This window comes from Dioscorea cayenensis, chromosome 18 (genome assembly GCF_009730915.1).
Source record: "Dioscorea cayenensis subsp. rotundata cultivar TDr96_F1 chromosome 18, TDr96_F1_v2_PseudoChromosome.rev07_lg8_w22 25.fasta, whole genome shotgun sequence".
Lineage (NCBI taxonomy): Eukaryota > Viridiplantae > Streptophyta > Magnoliopsida > Dioscoreales > Dioscoreaceae > Dioscorea > Dioscorea cayenensis.
This window is the reverse complement of record NC_052488.1, coordinates 10,448,408-10,456,283: the sequence shown is the minus strand read 5'-3', so window position 1 is coordinate 10,456,283 and position 7,876 is coordinate 10,448,408. Positions and strand designations below refer to the sequence as shown.

General features: G+C 26.2%; 1 pseudogene; it reads right to left on the bottom strand.

Annotated features, from left to right (window-relative positions):
- Nucleotides 1-767: 767 nt before the first annotated feature.
- LOC120282780 lies at nt 768-1,928 on the bottom strand (annotated as a pseudogene).
- Nucleotides 1,929-7,876: the final 5,948 nt, after the last annotated feature.

Genomic DNA, 7,876 nt, shown 5'->3' with positions numbered 1-7,876 from the left:
AGTTATTTCAGATATAAAAAATGGATTTATATTCTTATTAATTATGAATTTTGTTATAAATTGCAAGGATATACTTGTTAATTTCAAATTTTACTTAAATAATGTAATTTTAAAAAATATTAAGATAAAATGATATTGATTATGTAAACTTAATTGTTATACATAATAATGTGTGTTTACATTAAAATCTCAATACTAATAATAGTAATTATATTTTTTTTTATTTTGTAATAATAAATTCATAAATATTATTTAATATGTAAAAATTTTTTTATAGGAGAAAAAGTCTATTGTTAATATTTATTTCTAAGTACACAACATTGTAAAACTTACTTATTGTTCCTTATAATTATATTATAATGCAATTATTGTTATTATGAAGCAAATAAATATGGTTAATAGTTTTTTAATATACACAAACATATACTTATATGTATATACACATACACACATATATATTAGGTTTAGATATTAGATAACATAAACAAACTCCCATCCATGTAGAATTATGCAATTAAGATCCAAAACATTGTTCATGATGCTATTTTGATTAAAGGCACAAAAAAATATTCATAATATTGTTCTTAATATCTATATAAGTGAAAATTTCGTTGATCTGAAAATGTCCAGGCTACTCAGATTCCCATTTAAGTTTTTTACAACTTCATCATGACATGGAGAGTATTCCTGTAATCACAAAATATATATATATATATATATATAATGAAAAATAATTTAAAATAAAACTAACATTTAGTAAATATTATTCAAAATCTTGTAAACACTACCTCAAGTTTCTTAATAAGTTCCTTAGCATTTGAAACAGAGAAAATGATATGGCGCGCATTTGGTTTAATGAAACCTTCTTGTACACCTTTATTAGTGAATAAAAGCAGTGAGTCGTAGTAGCCGTCAACATTAAGCATTCCAATCTGAAACAAAGGATAAGTTATTGATTTTTTTCACAATTTAAATTATGTATATGTGGAATTTAAATCAAATTACAGGCTTGTTATGTGTGCCTATTTATGCCCATGTGATCACTTCAAAAAGTTCCTCAAAAGTACCATATCCTCCTGCATTGTAATATAAAAAAAATAAGGGTATGTATTTTCAATTACTTGCTTCAAGAAATTAAATATAATGACTAATGAGATTATTTTTATTACTGTTTATAATTTTTAATAAAAGACTCAAAACAAAATAGAAAGTAGCTAAAAAAATTAATATTTCTCATTTCTCAATGATAGTTCAATATTTAATTACAATCATCAGCAAGTTCTAATGGGATTATATATTATATATTAAAATATATATATATATATATATATGTATTTTAAGTAATACAAATGATGAAAGTATGATTTATTCAATTCTTTTATTATTTTGAAGTTTGAGTGGAAACTATTAACATCCACTTAATATAAAACATAGGGAGAAAATAAGTAATTTGTACGCAATATTGAGTGATAGAAAATGTAGGTTATACAATTACCTGGTAAAGTAGTGAAAGCATCAGAGTTCCTTGCCATCTCTACTTTCTTTTGGTGCATGTTTGCAACTACCTTCACTTCTCCCACAATAACACCAGTTATCTGAAAAAAAAAATAGGAAAAAATTGTAAAAAAAAATTAGTCTTTGATATTTGAGTTTTGAGTTTTGACTTGTATGGATTTTGTATTGTTTTGTTTGTGATCTATTAATAAAAAAAAAATCATACCTCTTTAACCATTAGAGTCTTAGGAATCACATTGAATAGATAAATAAAAGATTTAAGTATTGTCATCAGAATATATTCATTAAATGAATTAAATTAACATAATTATTCTTTAAAAAAAATAATAATACCCAAGAACATGGTTTCCACCATTAAAGACAGCTTGAGAAATCAAACCCATTAATCCAACACTCCCTCCTCCATACACTAAATCAATATTTTTCAACACCTGAAACAACAACATTTGTTAAAATCCTTTTAAAAACCTTAATTAATTAACTCATTTTAAGAAAGAAGAACGTATTAAAAAAAGGAAAGAAAGAGTAATGCAAAAAAAAAAAACTAAAAAGAAAAAAAATTAAACCAGTTCTTTGGCGAGATCATTTGTAGCATCCCAATAACTCCTCTTATTCCCTTGGCTACTACCACTAAAACTTACAGACTTTTACTCCTTTCTCTTTGTCCATTTTCTTTCACACCACCTATTTGTTTATATTAGAACACTGCAAATTAAAATAAACATAAAAAAATGGGGAAAAAAATTTACTATGATAAAGATTAGATTAATAGTTGTAACAAATCAAAGAAGTAAACTTGTCTTCAACCATCAGCTACTAAGAGATCTGCATATTCAAGAATGGCACACATTAAACATTAGAAAAAGTTATATATATATATATATATATATATATATGTGTGTGTGTGTGTGTGTGTGTGTGTGTGTGTGTGTGTGACTATTTTAAATAATTAACATGTGAAAAGATGGGAAGTTGTAGAAAGCATGCGAGTTATCTTCTCGTTATTTGGTAATTTTTTTAAAAAGTTATAGTATTTGTTTATATATTAATAAGAGTTTAAAAAATATATTAATTATAAGCTATCATAATATAAATATATTATTATTTTTCTTAATTTATTAATATATATATTACTTTTAAAGGAAAATTTTAGTTCCTTTGTTACTGGATAAACATAAATTATAGTGCAATAAAAAAAATGAAATTATTATATATAGAGAAAGGAAAAGTAAGAGAGTGACTTTGTGCATGTATGTTATTTTTTTATACTATTATATGTTTTTTAGCATTTAAAAATTTGAATTAATTGAACTAATTGTTATAGTTTACATTATGAATGTAATCTAATTATATTATACATTTTTTAATGGTTTTAGCTTTCTTTTTCATTTTTCCCCCCTTTATTTTCAATGGGATGGTTAAGAGACCTTCACATAATATATAAATTTTTTGCTATGTATTTTCAAAACTTAAAAGTAAATACATAAATCATTCACTGTGGCTTTAAATATTGGTGCAATACATTTATTAAATATATTTGTATATATATTACTTGCATTAATTAATTTACTATATTGATTTTCATTGTCTCCTCCATCGAGTCTTTTATTTTCTAATGGATGATTATATTTTATATTGATTTATATATGCATATAACTAATTATTTATTTAAGTGGAGTAAACCTTTAAAAAAAATAGTAAGAGTAAAGAAAAAATATAGAACATGACATTTCATTATAAAAATTTAAAAGCACATACAAATATCATATAATACCAAAATCTCTTTAAAATGATATAATTGTGTCTTCAAAGTAATTAAATACAAGTAAATATTTGATGAGCCATAATTACTTGATGAGACATGCTCAATGAGATGTGACAAAAGCTACCAAGCTTTTATTTGTTATATGGAAAAAAAAACCTTTTCTAAAAAAATTTTGTTTTATGGAATTATTTGTTTCAATTTAATATATGGAAATATTTGCTGAGTCATTATTGACATGTATTAGTATCACTAAACTGAGTTTTTTTATTTTTTTTATTTGTATAATATATATATATATATAATTTTCATTTCCTGCCATTGGACATTCTTACCATTTCAACATTCAAATTGATTTAACTAATTACTATAATTTACACTATCAATTTAATCTAATCATATATTTTTTTTATCTTGTTAGTTTTATTCTTATAATACTTTGACTGTATGTTTAGAGGGGTGTCAAATAGTGCTTCACATAATATTATTCTATATTGACAAGTATTTTGGAAGTTTAAAAGTAAAGCCATTGATTATTCTTTGTATCTACAAATATTATATGAAAACCAAAATTAATAAACAACCTACAATCTTTTTTAGCATCAGCCACCATTATATCACATAGCCATATGTTTAATTAACAAATTTATAAAATTTTAAAAAATATAAATATTTATTACACCCAACAAAATTTTACTGTTTTAGGCAGTGTTATCAAACCCGGACCGGCCCGGCGGTTCGACCGGTCGACCCGGTGACCCGGTGACTAAACCGGTCCGAATCTCTAATTAGACCGGACATGTAATCAACCCGGTGTGACCCGGTGTGACCCGGCCAAACCCGGTGACCCGGCCGGGTTTCAATGACCCGGGCGGGTTAATGCTTGTTTATAAAATGACATTTTCATCCTTTAATTTTTGTAACTTTTGTTATGTATTGGATTGAGTTGGTTTGATTAAATTTGAAATTTCACTATGGATTCATATGATATTGTGTTGTGTTTTGTTATGTATGGAATATTTGAATGAGTTGGATATTAGGTTGAGTCTGTTATGTCATGTAGAGCTTGAATTTTGAAATTTTATTATGTATCGGTTTTAACTTTTATGCTTGTCATGTATTTTTACAATTTATTTTTGTCCCTTCAAATTATTTATTTGATAACAAATAATAAATAAATGTTATATATTATTATATAATTAAAAACTAATTTATAATTTTAAAAATAATATTTAAAATAATTTTATTAACCCGGCATTGACCCGAATGACCCGGCGGTTGAACCAGTTGACCCGAGACCCGAAGCCTAGACCGGGTCGATGTCCGGGCCGGTTTTGATAAATTGGTTTTAGGATAATTTGCACATATTATTTAATTATATAGCTATAACATTAATCTTATAATTAATTAATGCTTATATCATTTATTGAACCAAATGCCAATATACTTTTGTTTTTATTTATTTATTTATCTATTTATTTTCATTATGTGTGTTGTTGAGTTGTTAGGAATAACGTCTACTGATGACGTTTTGTAATGTTAATTTTTTTTAAATATTCGGAAGAAAATGGGCTTCATTAGAAGAGCAATAGGAAAACTTTCTATTTTTTATATTCTCTAAGGAAACAACACCTTGTATAAATTTATTTTTTAAATATTAAAAATTATCTATGATTTAAAAATGAAATACATTATTTTGTTCCCAAAATAATTCAGTTGCATAGAAAAAATAATCAATTAATTACTATATATTATTGAGGAAAATTTAAAATATTCATGAAAATTGATTAGTTTAGAAAACTCTCCCACTTGAATAATGTTTCAAGTGTTAATTAAAATTTTGAAACATGTTTGAATTGACAATTAAAAATTTATAAAAAAACTTTGATGTTATTGAAAATCAATATCAATATGCCATTATTTAAAAAGAATTTAACCGTCTTATTTTTTTTCTTTTGATTTATTCAAGAAACAATATTGAAATTATTTAAAAAAATAATATCAGTAATTGTGGATAAGCACACGTGCTGTGTTTTGGCATTAAAATAAAAACTTTTATCTATTTATCATTTATCCATGCCCACGCTCTTCAAACTTTAAAAATTGTTTATAATTATTATGAAAACAGGGGAAAAATTTATTTTTTTTAAAATTATATTTATTTTCTATATCAGTCGTCTTTTTATATTGATAACCATAAAAATACAATAAAACTTATTTAAGTTGTTTTAAAAAAAAGATTTTAAAAGAGAATTATTTTTTTAACGTAGAAAAGCAAGATTATAATTATAAAATCTAAAACAATTTCAATTTTCTTTAAGACAATAAAAATTAAAATAAATCTAAGAAATTTTAAGATTTTATGAGGAATGAAAATAAACTTGTAATTTCAGGAAAAAAAAATAACTAAACTAGAAATAAGAGTAGGAATATATTTCCTTTTCAATTTTTTTTATAATTTCTAAAAATGAAATTCTTATTTATTAATTTCATATATGATCTTTTTTTAATGTATATTAAAAGCGGTAACTATTAAAAAAGATTAAAGAAAAATCAAATAAATAAATAAATATATAAATAAAGAAAAAGCTAGTATTTGAAATTAGTATTTGAAAGAGAGAGAGAGAGAGAGAAAGAATTCATGTATATCTATTAATGTTTTAAAAAAATAAATTATTAAAAGCTGCTATCTATTATTTATTATATATATGGGTTATAATATAGGTAGAATTGCCAAAAAAAAAAACCCCAAACTTTGCCATATTGCCAAAAAAAACCCCCATAGTTTTGCAATCCCCAAAAACCCCCTCTTTTTACACTCCATGATTTTCAAACCCCCAAAGTACGTAACGGAATTAAACGGAGTGTTTTTTAAATTCTATGGACGAAAATGCCCTTGCACGGGAAGTCGTGGCTGCACCCATTTCGGCGGTGTGAGAGGAAGTGGGTGGGTTTTTCTTAGGACTACAGCTACTTGTTTTCTCTCAACTCGCGTCTCCAGCTCTTCCCTTTCCACCGGCGTCTCGAAGGAGAAGTCCCGCGCAAGTATTCGGCATTTCATCACTTTGCAATCTAATGTATTGATTATAGTTTTTTGTTAACTATTCTGTTACGAAAAGACATTTTTCGGTTTTGTTTTGTGATTTTGTTTTTCTTGGAAGACATTGAAGCTTGCATGGGGATTTATCGGCTGGGGTTTTGTTAGTCTGCAGGGAGATCTCTCGGCTATGGTTTTTGTTTTGTTTTACATTTTCATCTGTGTACACGATCGAAATGGTTTTTTGATTGTTGTGATTTGTGTAATGTTTATAATCTACGTTTACCCTTTCAGTTGATATGGTTGCAGTTGTAAAAATGAGGTCTCCGTTTAAATAATGAGCTTTTACCGTTTAAGTTTTATTGTCTCTGTTTAATAATATAGGTCTTTATTTAACAAATGATATCAATGTTTAAGAATTGAGAGTTTACCGTTTAACAACTTATATATCCCGCTGAAGAATTCCCGCTGAAGCATTCGGCATTTCATCAGCTCCCAGTCTAAGGTATTGAAACTCTCTATTTAAAATAACAAAGTCTCTATTTAAAATAACAAAGTCTCTATTTAAAAGAACAAAGTTTCTGTTTAAAATACCGTTTAAGTATTAGTTTCTCCCTTTAACTTGATTTTTCTCTGTTTAACATTTTCTTATTGTATTATATCAACTTAATTACAATGTAATGTACCTAAAATACAAATCTCTGATGAAAATAGAATGTTCACTTAAGATAATACAATACAACATTCATTTTCTTATTCAATATCAATTTACTTAAAATACAAATCTCTGATAACATTCATTCCCTTTAACTTTATTTTGCTCTGTTTAAATTTCATTTTCTCAGTTTAACATTTTCTTATAAAGTATCAATGTAATTACAATGAAATGTATTTAAAATACAAATCTCTGATAAAAATACATTTAATACAATACAATACAACATTCATTTTATTATTAAATATCAGCGTAATTACAATGACCTTTACTTAAAATACAAATCTCTGATAAAAATAGAATGTAAGACAATACAAAAATTCTCTGTTTAAGCTTCAAACTCTCCGTTTAATGGACGACGTAACCATCAGGGACCTCGGAATCGTCCAAGTATACCTTTGAATAGGGTGTCCACAATACTCGCTCCAGTCATACCACATTTTTTTTTATAGATCAAGTTTTTTTTAAAGGATATGTGATGAACCTTCTTCTGGTAATCATCCGCAATCAACTTGTAAGTGAAACCTTCTTTTCTTGACCCAAGGCGAAACGCACTTCCATCATTGCTTACCCGTAGAGCAAGAAGGCGAGCATTTCGCCTTGGGCAAGAAAAAGAAAGTTTTCACCTACAAGTTGTTTACGGATGACAAGAGGAAAACAATCATGACACATCCTGTAAAAAGTTTATGATCTAAAAAATGTGGTTTGAATGGAGCGAATGTCATGAACACCAAATGTTCGACTCGACAGGATGACCATCACACAAGAAGAAGAGGAAGAGGAAGAGGAAGAGGAATGGTTGCGCCAGTAGAGTATGTGCAACGAAATGGTTCTTCCTTCCCATTTA